This window comes from Eubalaena glacialis, chromosome 20 (genome assembly GCF_028564815.1).
Source record: "Eubalaena glacialis isolate mEubGla1 chromosome 20, mEubGla1.1.hap2.+ XY, whole genome shotgun sequence".
Lineage (NCBI taxonomy): Eukaryota > Metazoa > Chordata > Mammalia > Artiodactyla > Balaenidae > Eubalaena > Eubalaena glacialis.
Window position 1 is genome coordinate 30,777,857 of NC_083735.1, and position 22,317 is coordinate 30,800,173.

General features: G+C 50.5%; 1 protein-coding gene across 1 annotated transcript in view; it reads left to right on the top strand.

Annotated features, from left to right (window-relative positions):
* Positions 1 to 2,085: 2,085 nt before the first annotated feature.
* The window catches only part of ZMAT4 (zinc finger matrin-type 4), a 305,476-nt gene continuing 285,244 nt past the window's right edge, over positions 2,086 to 22,317 (top strand). Inside the window, exon 1 of the mRNA XM_061177366.1 lies at positions 2,086 to 2,354. The gene's annotated coding sequence lies outside the window, so the exon portion shown is untranslated. The remainder of the gene's footprint in view (positions 2,355 to 22,317) is intronic.

Here is a 22,317-nt window from a genome sequence, read left to right on the forward strand (position 1 = left end):
GGTTTTCAAGGTCACTGATTCTTTCCTCAGTCTTGTCCAGTCTATTAATGAGCCCATCAAAGGCATTCTTTTTTTTTTTTTAACATCTTTATTGGAGTATAATTGCTTTACAATGGTGTGTTAGTTTCTGCTGTATAACTAACTGAATCAGCTATACATATACATATATCCCCATATCCCCTCCCTCTTGCTCTCGCTCTCTGCTTTCTTGTGGAAGTGGAAATCTTACGGCTTAAATCATAAAAGTATTATTTATGGCTTTTACTCCATGACTGAACATGCCAGATTTTCTGGGACAGGGTCAATTTCAAAGGAACAGCTAAGGTTAATTTCATCCTTGGGGCTTTGTAAGAATTTCACCTAGACAAAGGAAGGAAATAGAAAACAAATACTTTGCTACACCCCTTGTGCTATTTTTTGACTGTAATAGAGGGTCACTCTCCTTTTAGCCATGCTGATATTTGGAAAGCCACTATGGAAATGAATTAATTTTTTGAGGTATATGTCTCATAAATAAAATGTGTGTCCCTCATCTTCTCATTTCCTTCCAGCGCTCGAGGGAGTAAGAAGACATGGAGTGAAGAGCTGCCTCATTTTCCAGAGAGAATAGGGGCACTGAGAGCTTGGAGGGACGGCGGTAGCTGTCACAGTGTTTTGTCCTGAATTTTTACCTCCTGGAATCCAGGATGGGCCCCTTCCCCACCCCGCCAGCTGGATGAGTGATCACAGTGGAATAATGATGCCAGGAGGCTCAGAGGTACACTCTACGTTTTGAATTGGGTTTTCTTAGTCAGCCCACTTATTGAGTGCTACGTGCTGTCACTGGAGTTATAAAGATATACATGATACCGGCTCTGCCCCTGCAGAGCTTGCAATGTGTTTAGGGAAGCCAGGCATAGCCCCATGAAGCAGAAGCTCAGTGAACAAGGCAGGAGGAACTTTTGCCTCCAAGGATGCAGATGGTGATAAAGACTGCAATTGTCTGAGGCTACGGGGGACGAACTGGAACCATAGCCTGCACTCAGAGACATGCGGATCCCAGAAGGAAAAGGGTGAAAGGCGAGTTCTAACTAATCTGAAATTTGATATTCCAAGAGCTTCCTTTAAAGGGCCCGTTTAAAATTCTTTTTCTTCCTCTTAAAAAATTCAGCTATCAAATGATGTCTGCTATCAAATGATGTCCTTTCTATACAGTGAAAAATATACACTAAGGAAAGAAAAAGGGCAAGACTCATGCTCTATGATTCCTTGTTGAACAAGGAAAAGCATTTGGACTGTTCTCACCCTGTGATGAGTTCCTTTTCCTCTCCTTCCTTGCTTTGGTTGATGATGTGAGTCTAAGCAATTCACTGAAGCCACGTGAGAACAAGCAAAAGTCAGGGTCCAAGCAGAATTACTAGCTTGGGGAATGCCTGTCTCTCTGGACCTCCCTGTGAGGCCAGTGAGGATTTCCAGACTTTCGCAGACTTTAAAATCATTTCTCCTGAGACTGAATAAGGTGCAAAAGGAAACTGTCTTCTCAGGTTGGGTGGACCATGAGGGAAAGAATGGATGGATAAATCCAGGGAAGGTGCGTAATCTGTCCTCCCAAACAATCTAAAATGACCTTCACATGCCCTCCAGGGTGGCCCCGGGAAATACATCACTAGATTCCTCCAGGCTTTACCTTGCTCTGCTTCCCAGAGCCTGTGTAACACAGGCAGAAACACCACCGTCATATTTCTCCCTGCCCTCAGGAACATTCACCAGTTGGGGGAAAAATAAGGCCAGAAAATTGTTGCTATGGGCTCTGTTTTGTGGAAGTTAAAATGCTGGTGCAGGAATCTGATTGCTTGATAGCTCCCTCTCTCTCTCCATCTCTCTCTCTCTCTCTCTCTCTCTCTCCCTCCCTCCCTCTCTCCCTCCCTGTCTCTCTCTCACCCTCCACCCTTTCTCGGCTCTCCCTCTCTCCCACCCTCACTTTTTCTACTCTCCCCTCTTCCCTCCACTGGACTCCCAGGGCTGCTCCCACACCGGGCCCGGAGGAGAGCTTTACAGGTTGTCAATGAAACCTGGAATTATTTCCTTTGATGGCTCAGATAATAGTAGGAGCCAAGGCAATGAGTGAGGTCGTCTGAAACCAATGCAGTCCTGCCCGGGACCCGGGAGCCAATCGCAGGAGCAGAGGGCGGGGCGTCAGCGCCAGCAGATAATTGCTAAGTGCCTCGCTAGCACAGTTGGTCCGAGCCGCCGAAAGGTCTGGTCGCAGAGACAGGGACGCGTAGTCCTCAGCGTGCTCCATCCCGACAGCAGCCCTCCACGGCTCGGCAGGGCAGCGAGCCTCTGGGCACCGGCCCCTCTGCTCCACGGAAAAGGTACTCCTGCTGCATCCCGGCGGGGCTGCTCTTGCGTTTCCGTCCTCAGCGGCTTGCAGTGTAGCCTCTGTAGAGGGGTTGCAGAAAGAAAAGTTTAGGGGAGGAAATGTGACAACGGAGGGAAATCACTGTCTTGTTGGGAGGAAAACAAGCTGACGGTTTGGGAAACGTCTGTGCTGTCTAGAACTGGATTTGTTTACTACTCTCTCAATTAGCCGCACTCAGGTCTGTGGAAATAGGTCTGGTCTTGGGCTAGGGTGCCTGCCTGTTGGGGTGTAGATTTGGATTTGTTGGGTGAAGGGAGTTGAACCCTGGATGTGCTGCTTCCTGGCGGACCCATTGCTGGGAGGCTGATTCTGGGAAGCGTGATGGGTTGGTTGGGCTTTCCACCATAGGGTCTGCCCCCTTGACTTTCTCCTGACCTGCTGTCCCCCAACTCTTGTGACCTTCAGTTTGAGTCCTTCCTCAAACTTCTGTCTCCTTCCTCGCCCCTCCCCCTTGCCGACTCTGTCTCCGCTCACTTAATGTGGTGGAAGGAGACATTTCCTGGTGTGTGGGCGACTGTCCTGTTTGACCTGATGGGCGTCTGCCTGTCATATAACTTGGTGAGAAACCAACAAAACGGTTCCCAGAGGAAAAGCCGTCACTCCACTGATTAGCTCCGGAAAACTCTGGAAGACTGTCTGGGCTTGGTGTGTACTGAAATAAAGGGGATGGAGTGAAATTGCAGCCCCTGTGAAAGTTACACCCTCACCAGGGACAGGCCGTAGGGTGCTGAGGAAGCCCGAGGCTCTGGGTGCATGGGGGGCTGAGGGTCTGCTGGCACCACCATCCCTGCTGCCTGTGATGACTGTTCTTCAAGTAAAGGGCTGGCCACGGCAGGAGGCTGGGCCAGGCTTGTAGCATCCTTGTTCATTTCTGAACAGTTAGGACCACAAGGGCCCTGCTTGCTCTGAGTCCCACCTGTGGTCCTGAGGAGAAGTCCTTTTCCCCACGTTCTGCCACCCGGGAGGTATTAGGTCAGTGGGCCTCCTAGGAAGCAGGGTCCCCATGGGAGAAGGTGATGTGCTTGGTCTTAAACTTCCTTCCTGCTTTGGTGCAGGCAGCTCCTATTTGAATGTTCCACAGCACCTCGCCAGGTGTGTCCTCCCACCTGCTGAGTCCTCAGAAGCAGCTGGTCCAGGACTGATCTTCCACATCCCTGAGTCCCTCTGAATTCTAGCCTAGACCTGAAGCTGGGAAGTTCGGTTTCCAGTCCTGGCAGGATGGGGATGTGCTGGGAGGACTCCTCCAGGACACCTGGACCCCAGGACACCCTTCCCGCCGAGGTGTAGATGCCTCCATTCTCTGGCTCCACAAATCACATTCACTCTTTAATTCTTGTTTCCTTTAACCTCCACAAGGGCTTCTCCTCCGCCTCCTTTACACAGCTATTTCGGGTGGGAGATGTTATTGCCGAAGCTCTACTCACAATGCTTAAAAAAAACCCGGCTGCCCGACTTTTGTTTTTCTTGGTCAGGATACAGTCAGCTTTCTCCTCTGCACATGTTGCCTGGCAGTAAACAAAACAAGCTTGCAACCCCGCAGAGGAGAATGCCTTTGTGTTTGGGAGGCTGGAGTGGAGGCTGAACTTTTCTTGCCTGTTGGGGCATCTTTGGCCCAAGACCTTCTCCTCTGTGGTCTGTCTGGGGCAGGTGACCCCCAGAGAGCCCACGAGAGAAGACATCCAGCAGCTGGGAGATTTTGAAAAGGAGCACCTTGGTTTTCATGAAGGCAGTGATAACACGAGAACATGCTTTGGAGTTGGAGGGGTATCTAGAACCGGGGACAGGTAGCAAAATCGTGGGTCCCTCCCACCGATGCCGATCTGCTAGATTTCTATCGTGATAGAGGGCATTCAAAGTAAGACTTTGAAACCGGCTCCGGAGTGGTGACTCATGCGGAGCTAGAAGGCTGGGTGGGGGAGGGGGCAGAGGGAGCTGCGAAGTGCAAGTGGGACACGCTGGAAACACTTGCTTTCCTCCCTCCCTCTCCTCCTCCTCCGTCTTCCTTGTAGCTCCCTATTTGGAACAAAGATCATTAAAATAACAACTTTAGGCTAAAAAAAGCATAATGGGAGCTGAAGAATAATTGAAGAGTCTCAAAACACCATCACTGCAACTTCACCTTGGATGGGGCGTGAAACCCAGGGTCCAACCATTGCGTGATCCAGTTTGGAGAATTTCATTGCTGGCTGGTGTTGGGCTGACTGGTTCCTTGTGAAGCCAGGCACCTGTTTGTGTCTGAAGGGACTGATTAGTGTTGAGGAAATTAAATTTGTCACTTGTCATTTCATCAAACGTGGTAGCTTGATCCTGGACCCCGGATAAGCACCTCCAGCTGGCCAAACAGGATTTCTCTCCTTTAGCCCCTGTGCTGTGGAGGGGTTGCCTCTTTCTGCTTTCACAAGCCCCGGGTGATTTACCTGGCCAAAGTCCCTTCCTTACTTTCCTGCTCCTCTTTCCCATTCTTCCTGTCATCATCAACACATCAGTAAATAATCTGTTTGCCAACCTGCTTTGATCTTGTCATTTTGTGCCAATCACGCTATTAATGAAAACTGTCCCCTGAAGTAGGGTAAAAAACATTTTAAGATTTTGATCAGAGACGAGCCTTTGAGTCTTCTATCTTAAGATTTAGTGTTGCGGTTTGGGGGAAATCAAATCAGCACATTTATTGTGTTAAGTGTTTTTGTAAACGCCGCCGTTGAAGCGTCTTCTTTTTCTCTGGTAGATGTGTGAACTCCCAGTTATCCTGGGGGCTGGGGTGTGTCTGGAGTTTGGAAGTAAGTCTGGAGTGGCCTCTGAAAGGTGGAGAGGTTGGAGTGTGATGCTTCTGTTTATTCAAGATGCGGTGAAGGCTGTTTTGAAATGCGTTCACTCTACTCTGTTATTTTCCCTTTTCGTTCTTCACTTAGGACCATTTTGTAGCCCAAATTTTCAGTAACTAATTCACCGGTCTCCCTTTTCCGTACACTCACGTGGTCCCTTCCTCCCTCCTCACTTGGGAGCTATTTCACACTGAAGCTGGGACCTGAACCATCTTACTTCATCCCAATAGATGCCTGTCTTTTCTTCCTTCCCTTCTGGTTCTTCCTTGCCGTCACTTAAGGGCACCCTAGAGGTTGAGATTTAATATTAGACACCATGCTTACCTTACTTCTGAAACAGTGAACCGGGGGTGTCAGGAATTCTGGAATGCACCTGGCGTTGGCCCTGGGGGAGCACTGTCTTCAGTCCTAGACCTCACTGGGCACCGGGGGTGGTGCAGCCGCCCTGTGTGAGGCCGGTGGCCACAGACCTGCTAGATGCACACGGATGGCCACCAGGCACGGGGTCACGCCCCCTCCTCCCACCGGCCGTGCTGAGCCCCACCCTCCCGTAGCCTCCATGCGCAGGACTGACCTTGGAAACCAGCACGCGGTGGCGTGGGTTTGGTCAGTCTCCCATTCCTGGTTTTTTGTTCTCTCCTCACCCCTAAATCTCTCTATCAAGAGTTAGGATCAATTGACTTATTCGTATTAAAGTGTGAATAGTTAACAGCGTTGTCACTTTCGGAGGTGTTTGAGCTCTTAACGGGGTTCAAAGTGGAGTTTCATTTGTCTGCTAATGGGATTGGGGAGATGAGTTTGGATCAGGAGTGTCCGTGCGATTGTGGCTCTTTGCTTTTCCGTTAAGGCTCGTTCTGCCCTTACCCATGGACACGCTGCAGTTACTCAGGGCGTAGTGCTGGCAGGATCTGGGGTCTAGCAGCTGAAGCTTGATTCCTCAGATTTGACCTTGGGCGCTGCATCTATTTTCCTTTTCTGACCTTCATGTAAAGCCCGGGGCTTGGACTGTGTTCTCATCCGTCCTTTTCTGCTCTGACCTTCTCTCTGCATTTTGCCACCGGAGTCCTAAATCCAGCTGGGGATGTATCAGCTCCAGAAGGACTCGGGTTTACAGAGCTGCTCTGGCGCAGGCCACAGCGCTCAGCGGTGCTTCCAGAGCCGGAATCCCGTGCAGGCAGGTCGGAAGGAATGGTGGATGCTGTACCAGAAGGAAAACGGGCTGAGGGGTGATGTAATAACTGATTTTGGTTTAGGAGGGGATGTTATATGGAGGATGGCGACCAGCTGTTCTCCATCTCCAGTAAGGACTGAACGAGAGAAAATAGACAGAAATTGCAGCAGATGGACTTAGATTAGGTATGAGGAAGAATTTTCCATCAGCAAGAGTTGTTAAAAAGGGAAGGTTCGGAGCCTCCGTGATGATCTTTAGGAAACGGATGAGCAGGAGATTCAGCTGCAGGACGAGGCAGGGGACTGTGGGGAGGCGACAGGCAGGGACCGTCTAGTGCAGGGGTCCCGGCCCATTCCTGATGAGGGGCCTTGTTTATTTCTGAGACCTCACCTGTGCTCTGGGGCATCAAAGACACCGAGAATCAGTCCGAGGGACGGAGCCGACCAATCCGAGCTGCCCTCCTGCCACTGCCTGAGGGCCAGACCCTGTCTGTGGCTTGAGGACCTCTCCTCAAGCCTAACCTTTCATTTCCAATGTGGCGAACGAGGCCCAGAGAGGTGAGAGGCCTGGCGTTGTCACACGGTGACCCAATGGCAGAGCCGGGATCAGAATCAAGGTCCTCCATCCCAAGTCATTGTTATGTGCTTTGGAGCTCATTTATTTCCTTGCTTCCAAATTGAAGGACCGTTTCCTTTTTCTGGGCTGCTGTCTCTATCTATCCAAATGGCAGAGACAGGGAGCCCTGCAGTCTGCAGTGGTCATTGAGTGCCCATTACTGACACCGTGTAACCAACTCCAGCTTCCCTGGTTTACATGGCAGACACTTTGGTCCCTGTCATTGGATGGGAAGGGGCTTCTGCAAGGCCAGGGTTGGCAGGACGCACGCCAGACACTGGGGAGGAAAGGACGGGATGGGGTGGAACTGCGGGGACCAGGAAGAGAGAGAGGCGAAAAATAAAGGATGACTTAATCTGCAGCTTACGAAGGCAAGAGCCTTTAGATGTCTAGTTCCAACTCCTCATCGGATAAATGAAATAAAAGTGGTCCACAGCATGCGTGGGCTCTGGACAAGACACTTCACCAGTTACCTTTACCCAACAAAACAGAATTTTGAATTTCACTTGGATTCTCATTTCTAAGAGAAGCTTCTACAACGTGGGGCTGAAATTCTACCTTCCTTCTGGCCAGACTTGATTCACTTTTGGGCAGACGCACCTCCTGGATGCTCGGAGGCCCAGGGCAGGGTGCACACTTCTGCAGAGGGGGGCTGTCTCAGGGCCCAGAGGCTGGCTTCCTGGGGGCCCAGGGATGGGGTGGAGGGATGCTGTCTAGCCAGCAGCCTGGGGATGAACACAGAGGCTGGCCCTCTGGAGAGCCAGGCAGAGGCTGGGGACTGCTTTGCCCTGTGGTGCTTTGAACCATGTAGGCAGCAAGATGAATTGGTGAAATGAGCATCACCAAATGAATACATATTTTATTTGAAAAAAAAAAAGGGATAAAACACTGAGGTTTGTGCTGGGCTAGCTAGGGGTGAGTGGCCGGCGGGGAGGGCACGACCCTTGCATACCCACAGCCCGCAGGCGTGTCTTTGGGCTGATGAAGGCTTCCTGAGCACTGAGGCAGGCACCGGGGGTCAGGGTGGGGTTCTTCCAAGAACATGGTAGGTGTGATTCTTCCGAGGGAACCTCTGTGGAAGGACCGTCAGCCCCAGAGGCAGCCAAGTGGGATGTCTGTCCAAGGAACGGCCAGGAGAGAAGATGCAGAGAAGCCAAAGCGGGAGAGGACACGGTGAGCACCAGGGGCTGGGCTACCCTGGATGTGAGACAGCCTTGAGGGATGGAGAGAGCTTGGGAAGATGAGGAAGAGAGAGGAGGGGTGGGTAGCCGGGGGAAGACAGGAAACCCAGGGGCTGCGGAGCTCGTCCACAGAAGGAGAGGGAGCCTCTGGGCCCTGAGACAGCCCCCCTCTGCAGAAGTGTGCACCCTGCCCTGGGCCTCCGAGCATCCAGGAGGTGCGTCTGCCCAAAAGTGAATCAAGTCTGGCCAGAAGGAAGGTAGAATTTCAGCCCCACGTTGTAGAAGCTTCTCTTAGAAATGAGAATCCAAGTGAAATTCAAAATTCTGTTTTGTTGGGTAAAGGTGACTGGTGAAGTGCCTTGTCCAGAGCCCACGCATGCTGTGGACCACTGCATGGAACCTGGGTCACCAGTCCCAGCCCAGGGTGCTCTCGTTCAGCCCTGCTTCCACCATGTCCTTTTTATTCAGAAGGACGTTCAGCTGACTTGTCACTTCTGCCCTCAGTGTGGGTGCCGTGCGCTACAGATACAAGGCTGTGTAGTAAGCCTGACAGTGGGGGGGCCCGGATGCAGGCTGCACTGTGTGCCCTTACTTGGCGTGGTCAGAGGAGGCCTCCTGCAGAGAGGATCACGGGGGGCGGGGGGACCTGAGAAATAAACCGGATCCCCCCAGGTGGCTGGGGGAGACAGGGCAGCCACCGGTCAAGACCCAGAAGCATGAAGCAGCGGGGGGCCAGCGCCCCGTGGGTGACACTTGGAGTGGCTCCATCTGAGCACACGAGGGATGTTTGGGGGTGTGGGAGGAGGAGACACCGGTGCCCCAGGTAGGGAGGGACCAGCTGGCCAAACTCAGGGGCGGAAGGGTTTTAGGCAGGAAAAGACAGTCACGTTTGCATTTAGGGAAAATGAGATGGGAATGGAGAGCAGGGGTGAGGTTGGGGAGGGGCAAGCCTGGGATGCAGAGGCCGGTTCCCAAGTCATTTGCTGCTGTTCAGGGGAGAAAGGATGAGGGCCTGGAGGAAGAAGTCTAAGAAGATGAGGGACTATCAAAGGGTGATTCTCTGGCTTCATGAGTTACACTAGATGAGGCAAAAATGAAGAGGAATTATTCATCCCTGGAGAAGGGGCTGACAGGTGAGAGGGAAAGTTGCACTATTAGATGAAAGAGAGGGGTGCCCCCCACTGAAGACAGGATGAGAGCAAATGGGTTTAAACAACAGGAAAAGGGTATAAGGTAGCATTAGCATTAATGCCTTAATGGAGGGGATTTCTAAACACAGGGGCAGAATCATCAAAGGCGGCTGTGGACTAATTCTCTTCTCCATAGAGTATTAACAAATCAGCCTGTCCCCTGATAGAAAAGTGGGCAGAGGATGTAAAGAGATCATTCACATGCAAAGAAGGAGAAATGTCCAGAAAACTATGCAAAAGTGTCCCACCTCACTAATCACTAAAATACAAAATTAAAAACAAGATATTATTGCCCACCTAGCAGATGAGCAAAAAGGAAAATGGGTATCAGTGCTGTTAAGATTGCTGGCAAATGGATGTTTTCAGACTTAGCTTGTGGGAAGATAATTTGCAAACGTAAGCGACATGTCTTAAAAACATACCCATTGAACCAGTTAGCAATTCCACTTCTAGGAATTTATCCTAAGGAAATCATCAGAGCTGTGCAAAATAGTTCTAATCAAGGATATTCCTTTTAGCATTACTCATTATAACAAAACATTGTATGAGGGGGGGATTAATTAAATCTAATATGGCGCATACATAAAAGGGAAATCAAGGAAGCTATTAAAATGACATTCAATAATATATAAGGATATGGGAAAATGCTAACCATATATATTAAGTAAAGAAAAGTTTAAAAACGAATAGGGTATAAATGCAATTTTGTAAAAACAAAAAGATGTGTACAGTCAAGAAAAAATAGAATGGATTACAAATATATCTCAGTGATAACAGTGGTTCTCTTCAGGTTTTAGGAGGCACCGTTTTTTATTTTGTTCAACTTTTCTTTATTTCCCAAATTTCCCACAGTAAATGTGCTATTTTACAGATTAGAAAAACACGCTAAGTCAGTTCCTCAAACCATGAATGTTCAAGCAGAGACTCCACAGGTAGCAATGGATCCGGTCCTCTGTTCTCACTAAAAAGCATCCCACGGGGCGGGGGGGACCCCCCCATCCACTTGGTGAGGTCAGACCAATGTGCACAGGCCACTCGGCGTGTGCTTCCCCGCGTCAGGGCCGAGTGTCGAGGGTGCGGCATCTCCGGGCAGGACACGGGGACCCTGGGCGGTGGCATCCTGCTCCTTTCTCCCCACCTCAACCCCAGGCCCCGTCTATAGGGGTCAGACTCATCCTAGCATTTCAGGTGGTGTGTTGACAGGCATCATGGATACCTGCTGATTTCCCCAGTCGAGACGTTGAGGCTCAGACAGGCTGAGGCTCGTCCAGGGTCACAAAGCCAGCGAGTGGCAGAGCCGGGTCACAGGGAACGTGGATGTCAGAGCCTGTCCAGGTGGCCAGTGGTGTAGGGCTTTGGGTGCTGTGGAGTCAGCTGGCAGATTTCCACCAGGGAAGGTGTGGCGCTGTCCTCCCCCCCTTCCCAGAAGCCATGCCTTGTGCTTCACTCCCTCATTAATTAAGACTGAGTGCGTGCACTGCAGCTGTTACGCTTAGGGAAGGGACTTCAGGTGCTGAAGGCTCTCCAGAGGCCACCTCCTGCTTCTGTCTCCCGGGGTCTCATTTTGGTTGCTGCCTTTCTGAAATGCCTTCGCTTCCCGCTGTGGTTTCCTTTGTTGCATCCACTCCGGGCCACCTGAGCATCCGCTCCCGGTGGAAGTCACAGCTGGGCAGCTCTGTGATGTGTGCCCGGCCACGTGGAGGCTCTGGGGTGTCTTCCCTCAGTGGGGCAGGTGGCAGCTCTGATAGGCACATCCTTGGGGCTTCCTCGGGCTTAATCGGAAAAGCGGCTGGGCTGCCAGAAGGTCGGGCGGGGTGAGGAGGGGTGTGGGCCGCGTGGCCGATTTGCCGCCCTATTTATTTTAATAGTAACGCGTGCGTGTATGGTGTTCTGTGTTCACAAGCCTCGGAGGTGGGTGGGGAAGAAATTGATACCCGGAAAGGCAGAGCCACTCTCCCCAGGTGGTACGGGCAGCAGGCAGAAGGGTCAGCATGGGAAGAGCCAGATACTCGTCCTGCAAATAAATACCGCCTGACCTCATAGCCAGCAGGGCTCCTTCTGGCCTGTGTGTCCTGGGCCACAGAGGGGCGGGCAGGGTGTCCTGTGCCCCTGGCGGCCACTGGAGGGTTAGCAGCAGCACAGGGGAGATGACTTCCGGTCCGAGGTGTATTCAACCGAGACCGAACTCAAGGCCGCGCGGAGGTGCTGAGAAAGTGGGTGTCCGTGGCTGTGTGAGTGGTCACAGAGGGCTGGGGAGGTCCTGAATACCGAGCTCTGAAGTGTGAGGATGATTTGGACAGAAGGAGGGACATCCTTGGTGTGAGTGGTGGTCTCGAGCCCAGAGCCAGTGTGGGTGTCAGGGCTGCTGAGAAGCCCGGGGGTTCCAGGCTTTGCTCGGTTCTCAGAAAGCCCTTCTGTTTAATCAGCTGGGGACAGTGTGCTCTGTGAGGAGGGGGGGAGGGGGGGAGGGAGGGGAGGGGGGGAGGGAGGGGAGGGGGGAGGGAGGGGAGGGCGGGGGAAATGGGTTGGAGGTTCTCATATGGATTTGCTCCCTTGCACCACCTCTCTCCCTCCTTCTCTCTGTCTCCCTCTCTCTGTCTCCCTCTCTCTCTCCCTCTCTCTCTCTCTCTCTCTCTCTCTCTCTCCCTCTCTCTCCCTCCCCCCCCCCACCTCGGTTTTCTTCCTGCTGATGTGAAATTGCTGTGTGGGTTTCCAGGAGGAGAGGGAGGCGGGTTAGGACGGCTCCGATTCTGCCCGGCCTCCCCGCCTGCCTGGACCTCAGGGTTTTCAGAATGTGGGAAGAGGAAGGAAAAGTTGTGAGACAAAAAGACAAAGAAAAAGAAATGGGAGCGGATGGGCAATAGGTGGGAACGCAAGAGGGATGTTTGGAAATGAGGGAGCAGCTTACAGCACATAGAAAGCCTTAAGCACAACCTCTTTTTACACAGTAGACCTTTAAGTGTGATAAACACACAAATAAGAAGTAAACAGAGTCTGAGACCACCCTTTACAGTCGTCCCTTGGTATCCACAGGGGATGGGTTCCAGGACCCTCGTGGATACCAAACTTCACAGATGCTCAAGTCCCTGTAGTCTCCCCCCACCACCCACGTATCCAGGGGTGAGGAACCCGTGGACGCGAAGGACTGACTGTATTGTCACATTTAGAAGCGTTTGCTCATCGCCTTCATTTTACAGAGAGGAAAGTGAGACTTGGACTGGTTAAGACTCGCAAGGTAACACGGCTGGTGAGTGGTGGATTCCACGCCTGGTGCCTTGTCTGCCGTGACCCCCCATCCGGCTCACCCCTTCTGGGTCAGGGTAGCCTGGGGGCCTGCAGGGGGGACGGAGGAGGTGGTGCTGCCCCGTGTGTCTCCAGAGCGGCCTCCTGGCTTCCGGGAGGCTTGCAGAGAGGGATTTGGAAAGCAGCTGGCGGGCAGTCCCCTCATCCGTGGGGACGGGCTTGTCTCAGTCCGGTCCCTGGGGCAGGTCAGTGAGGGATGCCGCTGACTCAGGGCTGGGAGAGCTCTGCGCTGTGGTCCTCTCTGATTTCTCCATGACGGAAGCCACGTGCTTCTCTTCCCCATCCTTTTGCTTCCTCAAGAGGGGAGGGGGCTTCTGAAATGTCTGTGTCCACTTGTTCATTGCTGAAAATGCTGAGGATTGACAAGCACAGTTCTCAACGTTGAGAAGACAGAGGGGACAAAACCGATGCAGTGCCTGTCCTCTCAGAGCTTCTGCTCTAGCGGAGGGACAGATGCAAACAAGTGAGAAAGTACGTAGGAAGGTCAGGCAATGCAGTGGGAAAAAGGAAGCAGAACAAGGGGATGGGGGTTGTGGGGAGGGTGTGCCCGGGCACCCTCGGTAATAAAGTGACCCTGGAGCGGAGACCCAGTGCAGTGGAGGAGGGTCCATGTGGCTGTCTGGGGGGAAGCCGTCCACCCAGGAGGGGCCCTGAAGCTGGAGACATTTTGAGGTGTCAGGGGTAGCCCTGAGGCCAGGCTGCCCTTCTTCAAACCACTGGAAAGTTTTGAGCAGAGGACTGACATAATTTCGATGGAAACGGATCACTCTGGCTGCCATGTGTGCGGCAGCGTTGAGAACACCTCCAGGAGGGCTGCCTGGAGGCAGTGACCCTGGCGAGAGAGGGGGCGCCTTGGATTAGGGCGGGAGCAATGGAGGGGTTAGTGGGCAAATTCTGCATATATTTTGAAGGTGGAACCAGCAGGATTTGCTGATGAGTTGAATGTGGGGTTTGAGAGAAAAAGAGGTTCTAGAATGACTTCCAAGGTTTTTAGCAGGAGATGGGAAGGCTTGTGGGGGGAGCAAACTGGGGGAAAACAGGAAGGAAGGCATTTGTCTGGGGAGATGCCAAGCATCTAAATGCAATCAACCAGTCAGCAGGATGATGGGTCTGGGGTTGAGAGAAGAGTTTTCTATGCTGGAGAAAAATCTTGGGAGTTGTCAGTGTCCTGATAATACTGAAAGGGATCACCTGGAGAGTGAGTGTGGATAGAGAAGCTCTAAAGACTGGGTTCTGGAACTCCCGTATTTAGGGGTCTGGGATAGGAATTGGCCACGTTTTTCTTAAAGGGCCAGATCGTAAATATTTCAGACTTTGCTGCAATGACTCAATTCTGCCCTTGTAGCACAAAAGCAGCCACAGATGACACATGAACGTGTGTGTCTGTGTTCAATAAAACTTTATTTATAACAGCAGGCAGCTGCCCGAGGGCCACGTTTGCTGACCCTGGATCTAGGCCATGAAGATGAACCAGCAGGGAGCAGCCCAGGAGAGAAGAGGGGAACCCAGAGGACATGTTTCCCAAGGGGAGCAATTTTCAGGGAGGGAGTGATCGGCGCGGCCAGATGCTGCTGGTGTAAGAGGAGGATGGAGAGTTGACGCTGACCACGTGGAGGCCATGGGGGAGCTGATGGGAGCACGCTGGATGGGGCAGGTTGGAGGAGAGGCATGGCGGAGGACGAGGGGAGTGCGGCTTGCTAGGTCTGGTAGATGACTTTGTGGAGGAGTGTGGTTGTAAAGGGTGCAAAGAAGTGAATGGTTAAGTGTAGGGCTGTTTGGTCAAAGTCAGTATTTCTCCCTTAAAATGGGAAAAATATCAGGGTGTCTGTGTGCTGATGGAGATGGTCCAGTGGAGAGAGCACAGAGGTGATGCAGGGAAGGAGGCGAGCACTGCTGGGCGATGGCCTGTGGGGGAGGGGACGGGATGCAGGGATGCAGTGCGCAGGGCCAGGCGTGGCCTTCGCTAGCGGCTGAGGGAGGATGGATAGCTGTGGTCAGAGGCACTGGCGGGGTGGGGTGGGGGGAGTCGTCGAGGTCACTCTCTCCTGTAGCTTCATTTCCTCTGTGACTAGGATCAAGAGCTGTGACAGAGGCAGGGAGGGACCTCAGCCCGTGGTCCATGGAGAGAGATGCCCCCGGAGCCCCGAGGGAGGGGACGGGAGACAGTGACAGAGAGAGTTTGAGTCTCTAAATCAAAGTTAAAAGGTTTCTGCCCACGCTCTCCCTGTAAAAGGGGCCTTGTAAATTCTCAAGAGTTATGACTGAATTAATAAGGCCAAGAGGAGGGTGTGGATTGAGAGTCCTCAAAACTTAGTCTCAGATTCCAACAGGCCTGGAGCTGTCTGCCCAGGTGACTCTTGTATGACTGTATTCTTCAAAACTCGAGATGTAATTGACATATAAAATTATATGTTTCAGGCATACAACATAATAATTCAGTATTTCTATATATTGTGAAATGACCACCACAGTAAGTCTAGATAACATCCATCACCACTCATAGTTACCTTTTTTTTTTTTTTTTGCTACAGTTGCATTTTGAAGAAATGGAATGCCTTGCCCGGAGTAATGACAATCCTCAGAAATCAGACAGTTGGGTGAGGCGCCGAGAGCCCCGTGGCCAGAGATGGAGGAGAGCTGGGGGATGCTCACTGCACTTCCTGCTCTCTCCTCCTAAAGCTTTTTTTTTTTTTTTTTGAGACTTCTTGTTTTTTTTTTCACATCTTCCTATAAGGCAGGAGGGAGGCAGGAATGAGAGGAAGATTCCTCTCTCTAGTTTTTTTAAGATGTTCTGGGGAAAGAAGGGGGGACCCAGGTCACATGATCCGGACATGGGGTGGGGCTCAGGGTGGGCTGAGCACGCGGTATCTCCTGTTAGGAAAGGAGGCCTTGGGAAGAGTGAAATGCAAATATAAACTGTGAAGACATAGAATATCTTCTTTGTTCTCCTTAGGTGTCTGTCGGGAAAGAGACAGGAAAGCAGCCCAGGCAAGGGGTGGGATTACAGGGTGACCTGGGGCTTTGGCAAAGAGAACAGTCCAAGGTCACAAATCACCGGAAAAGCCGGGCATCTGAACTTGACCCAGGCTGTGCTGAGGGGACCGAGGACGGTCACAGCAGTGGGGGTGGCAGTGTTTGCTCAGGGAGCTTCAGAAGAGGTGCCTTGTGTACTGTCAGTGCAGCCAAGAAGGGGGGGTGGCCTCGGACGGGACACGTGACTGGCCCTGGGTCCGTTGGTTTTTCTGAGGGGCCGCTCTTCTTGGATGGCAAAGGGTCCAAAACGTCGTGCTCACCTAGGGGACAAAGTCCTTTGTGGGAGCGATAAAGGCAGTAAGGAGTTTGTGGTTCAGGGCTGATCCGGGAAGAGGGATCGCCCATCTTTTCTCCAAATCTTGTTCCTGGAGGTTCTGTTTGAGATAAAATAGAGGATCTGGAAGCACAGAGGTGTAGGGACCCCGAGTTTATCTAACGCAAGGCATCTCTGCAGACACAGCTCACATCGTCCCTGTGGCTCTGCTCCAAACCTCAGTTTCCCCAGCTCTGCATGACCTCCTGGTACCCACCTCGGAGGTGTGTTGTAGGGATTAAGTGAGTATTAGCTGTAGAGTGTCCAACATAGCACTGTAATGCAGCGAGGGCTCAGTGAGGCCTGGGAAGTTATACAAGGTGATGATGGTAGTAGGGAGGTAGTTTCTCTCTAAGGATGGCTCAGGGAGAGCCAGGGTAGTGGGCTGGGGTCAGGAGAAGCCAGGTGATGGATTCCGTGTGGTTCCACTACCGAGATCCCAGAGTGCTTAATAAAATGTTTGGAATACCTGTTTTGGGGTTTCAGAGCTCAAGCCCTTTCTCCCAAATATTGCTGGTCAAGGTACCAGAGAAGAACACTGTAGCATTGCCAAATAGTGCAGTGCCTTCAAAAAATAATCCTGGGCAGGAAACTCTGAAAAGCTGCAAGAACCATAATATTGAGAGAGATTTAGCGGAACCAAAAATCCCTGCAATGCTTAGAACAGCAGGAGCATAGATTTCTCATACAAATCAAGTGATTTGTGTGAAAATCCTATCCATCTCCCTAACCTGAGCTGAATCAAGCAAATGATCGCTGTGAATTGCAGCGTGAGCTCTGAGGCAGGCACAAGGCTGGTTTATGATCCTGCAGAACTTTTCTGCAGCGTGAATTCCTGGGTCAGCAGGTGACTTCGAAGGAACGAAGCTCCCCCATCCCGCTGGCCTCCCTTCCAGCTGCTTTGGTGCAGGGCTCTTTTTTCGGGTGGAGGAATGTCCTCTGACTGCCTAGGGCAGAGCTTCCTGGCTTCCATCCTTTGAGGGGATTCAGCCCGTGGAGGGGGACTGGCACACATTTCCCTGGGCCTCTGAGGAGTGGCCGTGGTGGGCAGGTGCTGGCCTGGCTGTGAACTTGAGCATCACGGGAGCTGTCTGGCCAGGAGATACTCCTACCTCTGCGTGGAGAGACACATCGATATCTCGCCTTGCCTCCGCAAGGAAAGGAATGGATGGTCCAGTAGAATGGGCCCTTGTGAGTGCTGTGCTTTCAAGCTGGTCTATGTTATGGGTCCTGTAGAGTTGATCCTTCTTTGACTGTGAAAGGATATCTCCCACTCAAGGTTAAGTTCCATTCCAGGGCATTCTAACCTCACGAGGGCTCAGGTGAAGCCAGTTTAAACTCTTTTCTTTCTTTCTTTCTTTTTTTTTTTTTTAACATCTTTATTGGAGTATAATTGGTTTACAATGGTGTGTTAGTTTCTGCTGTATAACAAAGTGAATCAGCTATACGTATACATATATCCCCATATCTCCTCCCTCTTGCGTCTCCCTCCCACCCTCCCTATCCCACCTCTCTAGGTGGTCACAAAGCACCGAGCTGATCTCCCTGTGCTATGCAGCTGCTTCCCACTAGCTAGCTATTGTACATTTGGTAGTGTATATATGTCCATGCCATTCTCTTACTTTGTCCCAGCTTACCCTTCCCCCTCCCCGTATAAACTCTTTTCAATGTAGAGGGGAGACCCTGTGTCATCCTTTACTTGTGGGGAGATGGGTGGCAGTTTGGGTTGGGCTGAGGCAGCGAGAGGTGTGGGTGATGCGTGAATCTCGGTACAAGTGTGGAGTGTCAAAAGACCCGAAATGCTGAGGGCTATTTTTCTACACAGACAAATAAATTTACTCCAGTTCTGAGAAGAAGAAATACAGTGGCTAAAAACACATGGGAAAACGTTTGACTCCAAGAATAACCAGCACGGTAGAATCATTAGATGGATGGGCTTTGGGCTTTGATCCTGGCTCTGAGAGATGGTTGTTTGACCTGTGAAAGTCACTTAATTCGGCCTCAGTTTCTCCCTCTGTAGAGTGAGGATAAGGGGGCCAACCTTCCCGGGATGCCATGTGCGGCTAAGGTGAGGCATTCAAGTCAAGCCCCGACCACCGATAACAATCCCAATAATAACAATAATAAAAATGCTAATTAAAATGTAAATGAGATGCCCTTTTTCTAGCTCTAAAATAACTGAAGGTTAAAAATGACATTGCTCGGTGTCAACAGAGATATGGTAGATTGCTATAATGTCCTGTTACTAGAACTACAATTGGTGCAAACTTTCTGGAAAGCATGATTTGGGGGGATTTTCATACTTTTGATTTACTTCTAGGATTCTATCTAAAGGAAATAATCAGAAATGTGGGGAGATAGGTGTGCACAAAATTGTTCAATGTGGTGCTATTTATCTTTCTGAAAAACTGGACTCAACTTTTCCCAGTAGCAGGGAGCTAGTTAAGTAAATTACGGTACATTCATACAATGCAGTGGTAGGCATCCATATAAAACTATTTGAAGAATGTTAATGATATGAGACAATGCTCATGAAATTGTATGCTATTTATTTATTTAAATAAATTTATTTATTTGTTTTTATTTTTGGCTGCGTTGGGTCTTCGTTGCTGTGTGCAGGCTTTCTCTAGTTGCGTTGAGTGCAGGCTACTCTTCGTTGTGGTGTGCGGGCTTCTCATTGCGGTGGCTTCTCTTGTTGTGGAGCATGGACTCTGGGTGCATGGGCTCAGTAGTTGTGGCTCGCGGGCTCTAGAGCGCAGGCTCAGTAGTTGTGGCGCACGGGCTTAGTTGCTCCACAGCATGTGTGATCTTCCTGGGTCAGGGATCGAACCCGTGACCCCTGCGTTGGCAGGTGGATTCTCAACCACTGAGCCACCAGGGAAGCCCATGAAGCTGTATGTTAAATACTTCTAAACTGGCTAATGAAGTGTGTGTGTGTATGTATGTGTATGTATAACATAAATAAAATATACTAAAGTGGTAATAGAGATTCTTTGTGGATGATGAGGTTATGGATGATTTTTGTTTTCCTTTTTGTACTTTTTCCTACAGTTTCCAGATATCTTACAATGAGCCTTTATTAATTTTTATAATATAAAAAAACAATAAAAGTTACAGAAATAACATGAGATCCAGTAACCTGAGAGGACCAGGTTCTTGCCCTGTTGTGGAAGTTTTTCTCTGTGATCAGGGCTGGCGTGGATTCCCTGGAACTTGTCGGAAGGCTTTATATGGATCCTCCTCTTACCCTTCCTCGACCAACATGGAAGAAACAAGTGTTTTGGGGATTGAAGAAACATTTTGGAACAAAGAGGCAGAAGTGGGGATGTGATGGAGACAGCGCCAAGCACAGTGGGTAGCCTGTCCGGGTTTGCTCTCTGCCCTGAAATCCATTAGCTTCTCGGAAGCCACAGACACGGTAACAACCTGTGTGTTTAGTCACTGCCAAAGGCACAGCCAGGCTGGAACAGGCTGCCCTCTCGCCTGGCCGTTGTCACCAGGAAGCCAGGAAGAGGTGTCTTCAAACAAAGAAGCAGCCCTGCCTCCACGCTGCTGCCAGGATGCGGGGCTGGACGCACCAGGGGTGATGCAGCAAACATTTGGCAGAGGTAGTGCGACCCGGGCCGGGGGCAACTCCCAGGACACAGCCGGGCCAACTTACAGGGTGTCTCACCCGTCCCACCGTGCATGTTGGGGAATGGGGCACACGAATAGAATATTTGCAACTTCTGTAACTCATGAAGTATGCCGATGGAGCTGGCTGTTTAACAGAAATAATGTTTTTATTCAACAAATGCCTTTTGAATGTAACGTGCTTGGTCTTGACCTAGGTGCTGGGCGTTCCCTGGTGAATAAAGCTTTTGTAGAGCTTGCTCTTTTTTTTGTATGTTGGACAACTTAGTTCTGATATATATGTTTTTAAAATCTGGATTGTGTGTGTGTGTGTGTGTGTGTGTGTGTGTGTATTGGTTTTGCTTAAAGTAGGACACTTGCTTTAGGTCTGTGAAATATTGTAGAAATAGTGATTTTTTTCCTTTTAGTGTAGATGTCCTAAGTGTTATATAAGTTTAAATATTTTTCTTTAATTCATCCTTAAGACAGCTCTGTGAGGTGGGGGCAGGGAGAGGATGCCGTTTGCCTTCAAGTGAGGAGCAGAGGATGGTTTGGGCTTGAGCTGTGGCCCCTCTGAGAACCTTCCAGGGCAGCCGCTGACTTCACTTCAAGGGGGCTGCCTCCCATGATTGACGGTCAATGGCCACTGGCCACTTGGAGGCCCTTTGCTGAGGAGGTGCTGGGTTTTCTGCTCTCTGGAAACCATTCATTCATTCCCTTCAGAACTTTTTGAATTGTGACACATATGATGGCTATTGTGTTTTTCTTTCATTCCACTTGGTGCCAGAATCTGGTTCCCTAAGATCCTTGGAGGCACAAGATTATGCTTAGCAAATGTAAATTATAACTTTTGTAAAGATGCAGCCTTCCGCTGTGTAATATGTTGTGACTTGGGTTCTTCCTCTCTGCTTTGGAATGTGCCCAGATGTTTTGCTTCTTTTAAAGATCTGACATGGCCATGGCCGGCTCTATAAATAGTACCAAACATTAGCTATAATGCTGGCATGAGGCTGATTTTTTTTCCCTGCCACCCACTGAAAGTCTTGGGAGAAAATTCTCTCTCTTTCTCGCTCTCTGCACACACACACACACACACACACACACACACACACAGTGTCTACAGTTATATTTAGACATAAGTGGAAATCTTGAATGTGTTCAAACACGTATGTGTTTTTGCTTCTTTTGTTTTTTAGGAATTAGGTAAAAAGGAGTTAAAGAGCTTTCAACAATAATGGGAAGCAAAATGACTTTCCAAGTACCTACTCTCTACAAGCACAGTGGTAAATTAAATCAGTCCCTGGCATCAAAATGCACCGTCCTGCAAGACGGCAGCTTTATGAAAGTAGCTAATTGTACCAGGCTTCCTGGGCATAAAACGTGAGAAGATACCTTATAAACTCCTGGGGACTTTTCTCGGCTGCAGAGCGACTTTCTCACAGTTGCATTAGTTTGCTAGCGCTGTGGTAACAAAGTATCACAGACTGAGTGGCTTTAAACCACAGACGTTCACTGTCTCAGGGTTCTGGAGGCTGGAAGTCCAAGATCAAGATGGCGGCAGGGTTGCTTCCTCCTGAGGCTCTGAAGGAAGATCTGTTCTGGGCCTCTCTCCTTGGCTTGTAGATGACCATCATTCTCCCTGTGCCTCTTCATATTGTCTGTGTGTCTGTCACTGTGTCCAAATGTCCCTTTTCATAAGGACACCAGTCTTATTGGATTGGAAACCACCTTAATGACTTCATTTTAACTTGATTACCTCTGCTAAGACCCTCTTTCCATGTTCTGAGGGGCTGGGGGTTAGGACCTCATATGAGTTTGTTAGGGGGCTGGGGGTGGCACCATTCAACCCTAACAGAAGTCTTTCAGGTAATAGTTCTACCTTGGGCAATAACTTGCCTTAAACCACTCCAGACTGCCAGATTGAGAATATTTCTCTCCCTATCCCCTCACTAAGCAGTGAGTTTCCGCAATTCACGTTACTTTCAAATTTGATTCCGTGAACCCCATACCCCTTCCCGGAGCCAGACCCAGTTCCTCTTCTGTGAAGCCAGCGGAGAATGGCCAGGGACCACCCTTGATCTAGGGCAGAGGTTGAAAAGAAACAGCTGAGGAGCCTGTGTCTGAAAAGTATTCAACAGAACCCAACATGTTCTGGGTGCGCTTGCAGCGCATCGGCTAAAAAGATATGAATGAGCGTGTGTCTGAACAGAATTGGATGTCTGCTTATCGGTGCTTGCAGCCTCCCAGGGGCAATGAAACTACCCGTTATCACCTACAGGATTTCCAAGTTCAGAAGCACAGTGGGGAAAGAGGGTAATGTTTGTGGTGCGTGGTGTCTTCCCGGGCGTGGAGGAGGATGTCAGAAGTGGCAGAGTCAGGGCTTCGGCCACGGAACACAGTCAGGCTGTGACAAGTTCAAGTGCTCCTTGGTCCCGCCCCTCCGTGCATCCCACTCTTACACCCATGGCCAGAGCCGTCACACTGGAGGGGATGGTGCTGAGCAGAGGCGAGATATTCTTTTTTTTTTTGCCATACAGCATGCGGGATCTTAGTTCCCGGACCAGGGATCGAACCCGTGCTCCCTGCAGTGGAAGCGTGGAGTCTTAAAGCACTGGACGGCCAGGGAAGTCCTCCAGAGGTAAGACAGATGCAGGGACAGTACACATGTCTGGATGA